At 38.8% G+C, this 14,490-nt stretch overlaps 1 non-coding gene across 1 annotated transcript; it reads right to left on the bottom strand.

Moving 5' to 3' along the window:
• Positions 1-11,722: 11,722 nt before the first annotated feature.
• On the bottom strand, positions 11,723-11,888 carry LOC115942443 (U1 spliceosomal RNA). Its single transcript, XR_004077047.1, has one exon. It is a non-coding gene; the product is annotated as a U1 spliceosomal RNA (small nuclear RNA).
• Between the last annotated feature and the right edge of the window lie 2,602 nt (positions 11,889-14,490).

The raw sequence follows: 14,490 nt of genomic DNA, 5'->3' as shown, positions 1-14,490 counted from the left end.
GGTTAATTTGTTTCCCCCAGTAGAATGTAAGCTCCATAAAGAAAGACACTGGGTCTACTCTGGCTAGCACAGTCTAGCACACAGTCTAGCACACATTCGTAAATGTGTGCTGAACGAAAGCCAATAAAGTTATCTCATATTAGATCTGTGTGCGTGCACCGTGATGTAAGTAAACAAAAACAGGAATGCCTATAAACAACTGTTGGAGAGTTCTTTTCTAAAATGACCATCTTTAAGAAAAGACTCGAATGTCTACCCTTGGGTCTCCTGACTCCTTGATGTGTCAGTGATGGAACTCCTTGGGACAAATTTTAGTTTCAAGTCTCACCATTACTCTTAAGTAAAGCTTTGAGTGTGTCCTACCTACCTGGTTGCATGACGTTTCTCCTTTTACAAATTTTAAACTCTAAAAAAAGAAGGGAATGTTGTTTTCAGAGTCTAGAACACAGAAACCTATAAGCCAGAGGGTAGAGTAGGATTTCCACTCTGAATCCCCTTTAAGGAGAATCACCATTATATTAAAATTGAAACTGTGGAGAAAATGTATTTGTTTTCTGTGCTGAAGTAAGGAACTGTTGTCTTCTGTATTTTATTCCTTCTCTGGTTGGGGTCCTTAGCAAAAATGTTGTGTTTTTCCAGGAGGCATCCATTAAAACGACTGTAATCAGCAGAGACTAAGCACTTGACACCAGTCGTACAGGCCCTATTATTTCACTGCTCTGAAGCAGTTCTAATTCATGGTTTGTTGTTTTCTCTGGAAAGCAAACACTCTTCGAAAGAGAGTGAAAAATCCCTGACTTAAATTGCACAATAATCAAGAACCTGAGTATACTTTTCTCCAGGAATTGAAAGCCTCTCCTGAGAAATTCAGTGGGCCCGCTTCACCAGGAGAAAATCTATGCCAACACTTTATTTACAGATCCTCTTATGCTCATGTGATCTCTTGTTCCAAAAAAGTGGGCAGTTTCAGGTTTTGACTTACTTCAGCCTATTAACAGCAGGAAAACAACCCACCCATTTCAACTTCCAGAGCATGTGGCAAAAAGTGGTCCTGAACCCAGCAGAGGGTGGGAAACTTACCTCTTCCCTTCCTCTGTTCTCCTCTTTAATTCTGATCATTAGAAAAGCAAAGCAAAAACAAAATCCTGCTGTCAGCCCCAAGGACATGTCACCTATTATGACACTGAGCTTAACTAGGATCTAAGAGGTTTAGCTCTGTAGTAGATTTCACGCAACAATTATCTGTTCCCAGGAAAGCTAACCTGAGGTCAGGCAACTAGGTATTAGAGGAGGTTACCAATCTGGTTAACACCTTGAATTTTTAAGGGTCTTGTCCCACGAGCCCATGTTCATTCCCATTATTTCCAATATAGTGTTTGTGTAGGTGGAAAAGGCTTTAGTCAAACCCAGTTACTTTGTCTATGAATTCCCTTTATTCTGATTTTTCCTTTGTGCGTTTAAGTGTTTTTTATTATTATCAAAGTATAGTTGACATACAATGTTCTATTAGTTTTAGGTATACAGAAACCCCAAGAAAATAATAAAAAACAGACTCAGTTATAGAGAACATGCATTTTAAGTTTTAATACTGAATCTTAGATGCCTTAAATATATTCATATGCATATTATTCTCTTGTCCAGAATTTTGCCCTTGAAACTGTTTCCAACCACATCCATAGTGCTCCAGGTAACAACACTGATCCTCACACTTGTGTCTTGCGAGCACGGGTGGCACATGCCTTGTTAATTATACCTGCACATGTGTTCTATTGGTTCAATAATAAATAACCACAAATTTAGTCACTTAAAGTAACACACCATTCATTCTCTCACAGTTCTGGAGGTACAAGTCTGGGCATAAGTTGAGGTGTCAGTAGGGCTGGTTTCTTTTAGAGGTTCTAAGGAAGCATCTGTCTCCTTGCCTTTTTCAGCTTCTAGTGGCTGCCTCTCATGCCTGGCCTATAGTCCCTTCCTCCATCATCAGGGCCTCACTCTGGTCTCTACTCACGGGATCGCATCACCTTCTCCTCTGCTGTTAGTCACAGCTCCCTCTGCCTCCTTCATACACGATGCTTGTAATTATATGTAGGGTCCACTGTATTATCCAGAATAATCCCTCCGTCTCAAGACATCTGCAAAGTCTCTTCTGCCTTGTAAGTTAGCATGTTCACAGTTTCTGGGGATTAGGGCATGAACATCGTGAGGGGTCATTATTCAGCATAGCATGAGGCCCATACTCTTGGTATCTTTAACATCACCTTTTGGTCCATTCATTTAAAACCAGCAATATAGGCAGGGTACAAACCCCCAGCCAACATAAATCAGACTCACTTTATCAGCTCCTGGGTGGTAAGGGTCCCTATTCTAGGCTCAAAGTCAGGTTCTTCCAATGATGAACCTGTAGATGCCACCTCCCCAGCATCTCATCCCACCACCCACAGATGCAGCCCTCACCTGTGTCCCGGAGCCCAGCATAATGCTGAAGGAAAGCTCCTGGATTTAAAAATCAATTTTTCTTAATTTTTTACATTTAAATTCAATTTAGTTAATATATCCTGCATTATCCGTTTCAGGGGTAGAATCCAGTTATCCATCAGTTGCATATAACACCCAGTGCTCATTACATTAAGTGCTCTCCTTAAGGCCTATCACCCAGTTACCCCATCCCCCCCACCTCCCCTCCAGCAACCCTCAGTTTATTTCCTGGAGTTAAGAGTCTCTTATGGTTTGTCTCCCTCTGATTTCATCTTATTTACCCTTCCCTTCCCCTATGTTCATCTGTTTTGTTTTTTAAATTCCACATTTGAGTGAAATCATATGGTATTTGTCTTTCTCTGACTGACTTATTTTGCTTAGCATAATACCTTCTAATTCCATCCACGTCATTGCAAATGGCAAGATTTCATTTTTTGATGGCTGCGTAATATTCCTGTGTGTGTGTGTGTGTGTGTGTGTGTGTTTGTGTGTACACCACAGCTTCTTTATCCATTCATCTGTCGATGGACATCTGTGCTCTTTCCATAGTTTGGCTATTATGGATATTGGGGTGCATGTGCCCCTTTGAATCACTATTCTTGTATCCTCTGGATAAATAGCCAATAGTGCAATCGCTGGGTTGTAGGGTAGCTCTGTTTTTAACTTTTTAAGGAAACTCCGTAGTGTTTTCCAGAGTGGCTACACCACTTTGCATTCCCACCAAGAGTCTAAGAGAGCTCCCCTTTCTCCCCACCTTCGCCAACGTCTGTTGGTTCCTGAGTTGTTAATCTTTGCCATTCTGACAGGTGTGAGGTTGTATTAAAATATTTTTTAAATGACAGGAACAAAAAAAATCTCAGAATATAAATAGCTATGAGAAAGAAAACAAACAAACAAACAAATAGCCTGCTGTGAGTAGGGCAACCATTAGGTAAGAATACAACATTGTTTGGGCTCTGCTTTAACTGGAGGCAAAGAGAACAAAACTGAGCTCTTGAGCTGCTTCTTCCAGTGAGTAATTTTTGTACAGCCCAAAATGATGAAAAGGTGAGAAGACAAATTCAGTACATTCTGTAGGTCATTTCACAAGCATGGAAACACCTCCCTATTTATAATCCTTCAATGTCATCTAGTTCCCATCTACCCCTAGGATTCTCCATGCCAACACCAAAACAATTGTTTAAAAAAAATAAGTAAATAAACTTTCCCAATATTCAAAGTAGCTCATTTCCAGTCATAACAATTTTCTCAGGGAAGAGCTTCAGAACATGAATTAGGTGCTTTGCCAATGCTTCAGAATGCAGTGCAGCAACTCCCCCAACATCTTCTAGGAGCTATTTTCATCCTGCTCTGCAATTTAACACATGGTGATGCGAAATAGTTAACAGAAACTGGTTTCCACATTCTGGAGGGAGCAAACCTCGAAAGTTAATGCAACTTATTTTTAACTTCTATGTGAAATTGCTTCCATAAGAAGGACTTAAGGGTATCTTAAAATGATCAAGACTTTTCTGGACCACTTCTGATTATGCCTTATTTCAAGATGTCAGAGTATGGCTAAAATAAAAATGAAAAAGAATTCATTTATAAGGAGTTACATTTTATCAAACCCCTTGAGAGACTGTCTCCCTATTCCTCTACTCTAACTTTTGTATCATTAATGGAAACATTATCTTAAACTAGTCTCATGCCCATTTCCTGAGGCACTGCTCTGGGCATCTTCTTACAATTTTAATGCATTGATGACCATCATTATTCTTTCTTTATGGGATTTCAGCCAAAATTGAGCCCTTGTGACAATATTCACATCTGAGCTAACATGACTTAATTTTACAAGTTGGCTTCATGAGGCAAAGTAGCAAGTGCTTTATTAAAATCTAGATAATAAAATTAGTCCATTTATCTACTAATTGTGTGCTTCCATTACATGATTAAATGCACTTGTTATACTAAAGTCCTATAAGTTATACCAAGGTAAAGTCACGTAACCATAAACACTTTGGACTCCTTTTTTCAACATGATAGACAGAATTTTAAGGTTAGCATTTGGCATGTAGCCTAAAATGTAGACTGCTATTTAACTTCTATTGAGGTGACATTTATATTTTATATATTTTATATAGGCTCAGAGTAGAAAGGGGGAAGATTGGAAACATTATTTTAAAAGGTATCCTTGGACTTTTAGAGATAAAGGTCTTTAAAGTCCATTGGGCTAAATTAAGGTACCCAAAGATTAGATAGATAGATAGATAGATAGATAGATAGATAGATAGATAGAATTTTTTTTTTTTTTTTGGAGGGAGGTGGGCAATGGAAAGTGGAAAGATTGTACCAATTCCAGGTGCTTTTACTTCTAGAACTTTGATCTCACACAAGTTGAGCAGCCTGGTCTGCAAGCCTAAGAAATTACAACAGGATCGGGCGCCTGGGTGCCTCAGTCGTTAAGCATCTGCCTTCGGCTCAGGTCATGATCCCAGGGTCCTGGGATCAAGCCCCGCATCAGGCTCCCTGCTCCACGGGAAGCCTGCTTCTCCCTCTCCCTCTCCCACACCCCCTGCTTGTGTTCCCTCTCTCGCTGTGTCTCTCTCTGTCAAATAAATAAATAAAATTAAAAAAAAAAAAGAAATTACAACAGGATCAAATGCACCATAAGAAGCCAGCTTTATAAATGGAACAACCCCACAAAAATATGTCTTAACAGGATGAGTTCTAACTGTCCAGATTTACTTCATCTCTAATCTGGAAATCCTCACATGAGCTCAGTCCCAGAGCCAAATAAAAAGGATTTAAGTCTGTGTTTCTTTAGGGGAATATCTGAATGAATATTTGACTCTAAAACTACCTCTCCCCATCCCAGAATTCTCTCAGTCATTCAAATACCCAGAATCTTTGGAGACTGGCTCAGCCCCAAACAGTTTCACTAAGAAGGGGAGAAGTTATCTCAGGTCACGGCTAGATGGATCAGATCAGTCAAGGAGTAAGTAGTGATTTTCTGAAGAATTTTCAAGTCTAAATTCTCAGAGAACACAAACCAGGCAAACAGGGTGTTTTTATCCATTCCTTAGTGGAAACCATTAAGTGCATTTCAGTGGTATAGGACTGCCATTCTGGAAAAGATCAAAGCCCAGGTGGCCCAGTTCACCTCCCCCTCCTCTCCAGAGACCAGGATATTGTGAAAAGACCCTTTCTGATTCCCAAGGAAAGCATTTTCTACCTCTTACACAGAGTACCAACTAAAAAGACTGCATGTTTTAGGAAACAGTGACAAATTGTTGCGAGGTTACTACATGTCTTTAAAATTAAGGGATGATTATTTCTCTCTCTTAGCTAAAACAGTTAATTGGTAATATAATAGAAACTCAGCAGTAGATGAAAAATGGCATAATCCCTGAATAGAGTATGAAGAGAAATAAAAAAAGAGAAAAAAGTTTGGATTGGTTGTTGTTTTGTTTTGTTTTGTTTTCTAGCTTAATTGCAGGAGTTAGTGTTAAAGAAATTCCTATGCTTCTCATTCCTGTGTGTTGCTGATTATAAGACTCAAAAGTCTGAGTTCAACTTGTTATGCATAGGAAAATTGAAAATAAAAGGCTTAATTCTCCCTGTTAAAAATAAGGGAAGAGATATCCCCCTTCCCTTTTGTCAGAGCATTTTTTTTAATAAACATGTAATTGTAAATTCTCTCTGCCCTTTTGAGACATATGAAAATGTTTTTCACTTGTTGTTGTTGTTGTTGTTGTTGTTGTTGTTGTTTTAACTATCTTGACATTCTAACCCAGGAATGTCTTTCTCAAGGACCTGGGAGCCATCCTTTTGAATCTCCCAGGCTCTGTGGGAGGGTAGGAGCCTAAGTTGGGGGTGCCTTGTTCCAAGTTATAAAACTACCTCCTGTCATAAGGATATAAGAAGTTTGTTTATCTTTTATATCAAGCCAATTAGCTCACACAGATGGTCAACCCAATTACCAGGTAAATTTAGGATGAATTATGTGTGACAAATGTGCTGTCAAGTCCTCTGACTTGAGGACTAGTACTGTTTATCTTGAGAACATGTAAGGAATGTTCTTGGCTTTAAAATCTGCTTGGCTATATAAGGGGGTAAAATTTCTGTCTGTGCAATTTCTCAGCAATTGATGTGATGATCATCACGCTCTGGTTTAATACTTACTCAGTAACAAAACTGTTTTTCTGTTTCTACTGCCTTTGTGGGGAGTTTTTCTCAATTCAGAGAAAATTTGGGGGTTTTCAACTATTTTTTCCCAACATTAAGCCTTTTATCCCAAAATCCTAATCTAAACCCCCCCAGACTTGCACACCTGGAATATAAACTAAAAATCTCAGAAAAAAATACATTTCTTTTTATATTTTCCTTTAGTTCTTGCTTCCTTTTAACCCTGAGACATTCTTTCCTACTGGTCATACGAAACTGATAAGTACTGCAAAATAAAGCCTGTGTGGCCATGTTTCTTTTAGTTGGGGTATTGGGGTAAGCAAGTTAGGGAAAGAGTGTTAGTGCTGCCCTGGTTCTCTCAGGTGCCCATTGTTTATGTTGGGGGGCAGGGGAGGGCAATGGCACCTGCCAGCTCCTTTGTTCCTAGAGTGGTTTCCCCATAACTGCTGTCCCTTGGGGGCATGCTCTGAGATGAGCAAATCACTCTCCCTGCTGTCTGTCCCTGGTATTTTTCAAACTGCTGGTTCTGTGCTGTCTCTTTAAGGGCAGGGACGACACTTCCTAATGCCCTTGGGGCTCTCCCAGAGCTGAGCACACCAATTTTTAAAATTCCAGATTTTAAGTCCCACTGGTTGTAAGAACTCACAATATTTGGCCCCTCTCATCTTCAAAGGCAAATATTATGGGGATTCATCCTCACCATCCATGGGCTCCCTGGTATGAAAGTCTTTTCTGCCCTTCTTTGTGTGACTGGTTCCCCCCCACCACAGAGGGCCATGGTCTGTTTCACTCCCAGATCGCGTCTCTGCCCTTCCTGTCTTCTTCAGTGTAGTCTCTTCTCTACCGTTTAGTTGTGGAGTTTGTTCCACGGGTCTTCATGTTGTTGTCTGGGTTATTTACACTGATGTGAGTGTTACCTAGTTGTTTCTGTAGGATGGAGGAAAGCTTAGGGTCCTCCTACCCTGCCATCTTCCCAGCCAACCCCATCTAGGAATGCGTTATCCCCTTTAAGAAGCTGAATTGCTCAAGTCCTTCTGTCTTCTTAAGCAGGGGAAAACAAAACAAAACAAAACAAAAAAACAGGGTACATTTACAGCACATGTAACTGGTGAATAAATATTTCAGGTAATAAGATAAATTCTGTTCATTAGAGTAATTACCTCAGTGACCAAATTTTCTGGAAAGCAAAATGAAGTCACTTGAGAAATACTCCTTAAAACTTGCCATGGAACACTACTTGCCCTTTAGTTTCTGGGTTCCTATGGAATTGGTCTCCCTTATCTCTTCTGAATTTACTATACTCCCTGGGTGTTACAGAGCAAACTACACTGACCTTCTGGGACCCTTTGTCATCATCTACTGTGCCAGGTGATATGTGTCTTTCTCACTTAATCTTCAAGGATTTTTGACTCAGGCTTTAAATTATTAGCTTGAATTAAAGAAAAATCTATTTTATGATTGCTAAGTTTTCAGGGACCATTATATTTTCATAAACCATGCAACAAATTCATCATATTCTTACTGTCTTTCCCCGGTTTGTGCAGCAAATAGAACACAAAATTTGCCCTTAATCCTGACAAGAATAGATATCAATTGCAAATATTATTTATGTCACCCTTCCTCTGGGAAGAAAAGTAGACTTTTGTTTTGAAAATAATGGTATCAAATGTCAGTTCTAATGGAATCAGATGTCAAATATCAGTTAATATTTGACATCAAGAAGCATTTTTACCTGAATTTTGAGAGCTAATTTTAATATGTTGGTATTTTTAATATTCTAGCAAATATATATGCTCAAAGATTTGTCAGTGCTTTACATCTAGACACTTCTTCAGTCGTTAGTTTCAGAATTGGAACATTTCCTGAATAAGTGATCTTTCTCTCATCTGTAATTCATAATTTCCATCCCAGGAGAGGTGTTCTAAATTCATGATCGTCATCCCAAATACACATGCATACTCAGTGAGAAACAGAGCAACCTCAAAGGGGGGATGGCAGACTCTGGAGATTGGCACTGTGCAGGCTGTGGCTGAACCTTGTCCACCAGCTGCTCACCAGGCCCCAGGGCCGCATTTCCAGGGAGCAGGGAACACCACCACCTCCCTCAACAATTCTACTCTTCTCTGCCCAGCATTGCAAAATAGGCTACCCAGTAGATCTGGCCTAAGAAGAACGCCTAAAAACTGTACACATAATTCAGCACATAAGTCCTAAATATTATAGGACCAATTTTCACTCAATCCAACAAAGAGCCATAATAAAAATGATTCTGTTTGAGAGTTTCTTCTCTAGATTATAAGCTTTTGAGGCCATAGACATTGTCTCTTTCACATGATCTCTCCACAGCCTGGCACACAGAGAGTAGGAGTTCAGGAGGTATTTGTTCTCTCAAATATGCCTGGGTACCTTGTGTAAGCCCTGGGAGACTTACTTTCTCCCTCATGTACTCTAAGCCTTCTCAGAACACCATCCTCTCTCCTCCAGGCAGGCCAGAGACTCTTTGCTCTTTTTTGCACCTGCTTGGGTATCCACAAAGATTTCCTTTTACAGTGGATTGTCTTCTTGCTTTCTCATCCATCCAAGTTGCTCAGTTGATTTGGGGCTGTCAATGTTCTGGTAAAAGATGAAGACAGAGGACTTAATCTATCTTCTGTCCTCTGTACTTGTTCCCTGCAAGTCAAGCCAAGGAAGGGATTTAGCAATCCCTGAGCACTCCCATCTCTGCAGAAACATTCTGTGCTCTTCTGCTTACAGCTTCCTGAATCTTTGTGATGCTGTGGCCATTGGCCAAACTTCAGCAAAGCGTAAAGAAAAAATAATGGCACAATCTGCAAATTCTTCAGGATATGTGTAGGATATGCATAATAAGCAGATGCTTATCAAGTGCCTACTATGTACAAGACTATTACAATTTCTTGTCCTGGGTAGAATTAAAAAAAATAATAATAATACCTGAACTCTTTAAAGTTCTTAGCTGTCAAGCATTTGATAGAAGAGGCTATATAAGTTTAAAATTGAATTGGCACCATTGACAAGTTGCCCTAGAGCGAGCTTTGCTTTCCAGAGTGGTTTCATTCAGATAGAGGATTTAGCAATTGAGGGGGCACTGCTGAGCTCTAGCCCAACATCAGACACTGCTGATGCTGTTTTGCAGGGTCTCCAGGCTACAGGATCCCTGTGGCTATGTACTTGCCACAAGTACCAGTTTCTCAGAACACAGAAATGTGGAATGTTGATAGCCAAGAGTTGCTGGGGGCTTTACTGCAGGACTTGTTCTCTCCTTGTTCTCATTTTAGCATCCACATCCTTTACCCCCACCACAAAGTAAAACCTCAGGACCCCAAAGAGAATTAGTAAACAGCTATGCAGAAGGACCCCACACACTTTTGTAAACAAATGAGTTCAGGGGCAGGACAAGGTATTTCTTCTTCGAACAGACCCTCATGTGACACAAGAGCACACAGTAGTGCCTCCCCAAGCCATCTCCCATCTCCCTCATGGTCAGAAAAAATCATCCACAGTCATCTCTCATAGGACGACTAGCTGCAGCAGATTCGTTATGAGGGGATTGTTTTGTTCAATTCCCAGTTGAAAAATGAGACTTTTCTGGTGTTAATCTGCTCAATAGGGTCTTCTGAAAATACAGCAAAGCCTTCAAGTGATTATTTAAACTAATGTGGCTTCGCTTAAGTCAGAGCAGAGACAGCGCTGAGAGCTTTGGCTGCGGTGCAGAATCTGTTTCTGGAAGCCCCTCACCAAACAACTACGGAGAGTGTCAGACATGCCTGGATGACCTCACTGGCACCCATAAGAGAAAAAGGATCTTAGAATGAAGCCAGACACAATTTCTATATGCACACTGTTGTGGAATGTTTCCAGTGAATGAGAGAACCAAGTCCCTCAGGCCCCTACAACTTGAGTGCTATGGGCACAGAATGTGAACATAAGCTCTTGATAATGTTTAAAAAGAAAAAAAATAAGAAAGCAGAAAAAAAAATTTAAGCTACAAGAACTCAGAAGACTCAAAGTTTTAGTAAGCTCAGGATAGGGAATTGTGACATGAGATCAAGCTGCAGAATAAACAACTAAACCAAACAATCCATTAGATAGAAATTAGAAAGTGAGGAAAATCCCAGAAGTGCGGAAGAGAGCTAGAACTAAATATATGTCACAAAATCTTTGGGAGAAAAAAGTTTATGTTTCCTGAAAAACTTTAGTATGTTACCCTCAAATAAAAGCTCTTATTTATAACTTGCTTTCTAAATATACCAAACTATTACTTCATGACCAAACGAATTGTTAATCACAATCCAGCTAGCTAGACCAGGGGTTGGCAAACTGCTCCTGAAAAGGGCTATGTAGTAAGTATTTTAGGTTTTGTGGGCATACTGTCTCTATTTCAGTTCTGTTATGGCACAGTAGCAGTCACAGACGTTTGTAAATAAATGACATGGCTGTCTTCCAATAAAACTTTATTTACAAAAACAGATAACAGACTGGTTTTGGCCATGGGCTACTGTTAGTGGGCCCTTGAGTTAAACAAATAAAATAATTCAGACCTGTACAAATAACACCAAAAGTACTTTATATATTTAAATTTTTACAATATTCAGATCTGTCAAAATATCCTCCCTCCCTCCCTTTCTTTATGTGAGTATAGTTGGCACAATGTTACATTGGTTTCAGGCATACAACATAGGGATTCAACAAGCGTATACATTATGCTGTGCTCACCGCAAGTGGAGCTACTGTCTGTCACCATACAATGCTATTACAGTATCTTAGTGTATAGTATTCATTAGGCTGTCCTGTTAACCCCATGAATGACTCATTCTGACATTGCCTACTCCCCTTGACCCATTTTGCCCATCCTCCCACCCACCTCCCTCTGCCAACCATTAGTTTGTTCTCTGTATTTATACGTCTGATTCTGCTTTTTGTGTTTATTTAGTTTGTTTTAGATCCAAATATGACTGGAATCACAGGGGTATTTGTCTTTCTCAATCTGACTTTTTCCAATTAGCATAATACCCTCTAGGTCCATCCAGGTGTCACTAATGGCATGATCTCATCCTTTTTTGGGGGGTCGGGAGTGCAAACACAGGCCCCCACTACCACAAATTATGCAGTCAAGTTTCCTACATTTGGGGAAATCTCAGGGGTCAACACATCTAGAGTAAATGCATAAGCCTCGCCCTGGGAAAACCACCTTTGTGATCATGGTATCTCCCCTGCCAGGTGCATATTCATCCTTTTTATATTAATGGCAACATTCCATTGTATGTGTACACCACAGCTTCCTTATCCAGTTGTCTATCTGTGGACACTGAGGTTGCTTCCATATCTTGGCTATTGTAAGTAATACTGCAATAAACAACATAGGGGTACATATATCTTTTTCAGTTAGTGTTTTTGTTGTCTTTGGGTAAATACCAGCTAGTGGAAATATTAGATCATATGGTACTCCTATTTAAAATTTTTTGAGGAAACTCCATACTGTTTTCCACAGTGGCAGTAACAATCTACATTCCCACCAACAGTGCACCAGGGTTCCCTCTTCTCCACATCCTCACCAACACTTGTTATTTCTTATCTATTTGATTTAACCATTCTAACCAGTATAAAATGATATCACATTGTGATTTTGATCGGATTTTTCTGATGATTAGTGGTATTGAGCATATTTTCACGTATCTGTCGGCCATCTATATGACCTCTTTGGAAGAATGTCTATTCATGTCCTCTCTTTTTTAATTGGATTGTTTTTTGGAGTTTTTTGTTTTGTTTTTTTGGTTTTTTGGTTTTGGGGTATTTTTGGTGTTAAAGGGTTAATATACAAAATATATAGAGAACTTATCAGATATATCATTTGCAAATATCTTTTTCCATTGAGTAGGTTGCCTTTTTGGTTTGTTGATGGTTTCCTTTGCTGTGCAAACGCTTTGTATTTTTAGTCCTAATAGTTTATTTTTGCATTTCGTACCCTTGCCTGAAGATACATATCTAGAAAAATGTTGCTATAGCCAATCAGAGTAATTACTGCCTATGTTCTCTTCTAGGAGATTTATGGTTTCAGGACTTCTATTTAGGTCTTTAATCCATTTTGAGTTTATATTGTGTATGGTGTTAGAAAGTGGTCCAGTCTCATTCTTTTATATGTTGCTGTTCAATTTTCCCAGAACTATTTATTGAAGAGACTGTCTTCTCCATATTGTATAGTCTTCCCTCCTTTGTAATCGATTAATTTCCCATATAATTGTAAGTTTATTTCTAGGCTCTCTATCCTGTTTCATTGATCTCTGTGTCTGTTTTTGTGCCAGTACCATACTGCTCTGATTACTACAGCTTTGTAGTATATCTTGAGCTCTGGAATTGTAATTATCTCCAGCTTTGTTTTTCTTTCTCAAGACTGCTTTGGCTATTCAGAGTCTTTTATGGTTCCATACAAATTTTAGGATTATTTTTTCTAGTGTGAAAAATGCTGTTGGTATTTTGATTGGGATTGCATTAAATCTCTAGATTGCTTTGGGTAGCGTGGACATTTTATCAGTACTTGTCCTTGCAATTCATGAGAATGGAATATCTTTCCATTTGTTTATGTCATCTTCAGTTTCTTTCATCAGTGTTTTATAGTTTTCAGAGAGAGGTCTTGCACCTCTTTGGCTATGTTATTCCTAGGTATTTTATTATTTTTGATACAACTGTAAATGGTGTTGTTTTCTTAATTTTACTTTCTGCTACTTCATTAATAATATATAGAAATGCTGCTGATTTCCATATATTAATTTTGTATCCTACAAACTTTATGAATTCATTTATTATTTCTAGTACTTCTTTTGGTGGCGTCTTTAGGATCTTCTAAGTATAGTGTCATGTCATCTATAAATAGTGGCAGTTTAACTTCTTTACTTTTTTTGTGTTTGTTTAATTTGTTTTAGTTCCAAATATGACTGGAATCACAGGGGTATTTGTCTTTCTCAATCTGACTTATTCCAATTAGCATAATACCCTCTAGGTACATCCAGGTGTCACTAATGGCATGATCTCATCCTTTTTTGGGCGGGGGGAGTGCATTCTTATGAATGCCTCTAGTTTCTTTTTCTGGTCTGATTGCTGTGGCTAGGACTTTCTGTGTTCAATAAAAGTAGTGAGAGTGGACATCTTTGTCTTGTTCTTGATCTTAGAGGAAAAGCTCTCAGTTTTCACCAGTGGGTATAATGTTAGCTGTAGGCCTTTATTATGTTGAGGTATGTTTCCTCCAAACCTACTTTGTTGAGATTTTTTTTATGGATGAGTGGATGTTGAACTTTGTCAGACGCTTTTCTGCATTTATTGAGATGATCATATAATTTTTATCCTTTGTTTTATCTACGTGGTATATCACATTGTTTTGTAAATATTGAACCATTATTGCGTTTCTGAAATTAATCTCACTTGATCATTGTGAATGATCCTTTCAACGTACTGTTGAATGCAGTTTGCTAATATTTTGTTGAGGATTTTGCATCTATGTTTATCAGGGATATTGGCTTGCAGTTTTGTTTTGGTGTTTTGGGGGATTTTTTGGTGTTTTGTTTTTGCAGTGTCTGGTTTTGTTTGTTTGTTTTGCAGTGACTTGTCTGCTATCAGAGTAATGCTGGCCTTGTAGAATGGGAGATTTCCTTACTCTTCTGTTTTTTGAAATACTTTGAGGAGAATAAGTATTAACTCTTCTTTAAATGCTAGTGAATCTATCTAGTCCTGGACTTTTATTTTTTGGTAGCTTTTTGATAACTGATTTAATTTCATTACTAGTAATCAGTCTATTCAAGTTTCTATTTCTTCCTCATTCAGTTTGGAAGATGGTAC

The sequence above is a fragment of the Leptonychotes weddellii genome, chromosome 3 (genome assembly GCF_054177405.1).
Source record: "Leptonychotes weddellii isolate Sample4059 chromosome 3, ASM5417740v2, whole genome shotgun sequence".
NCBI lineage: Eukaryota > Metazoa > Chordata > Mammalia > Carnivora > Phocidae > Leptonychotes > Leptonychotes weddellii.
Note: the sequence above shows the minus strand (reverse complement) of the source record. Positions and strands in the feature narration are given on the sequence as shown.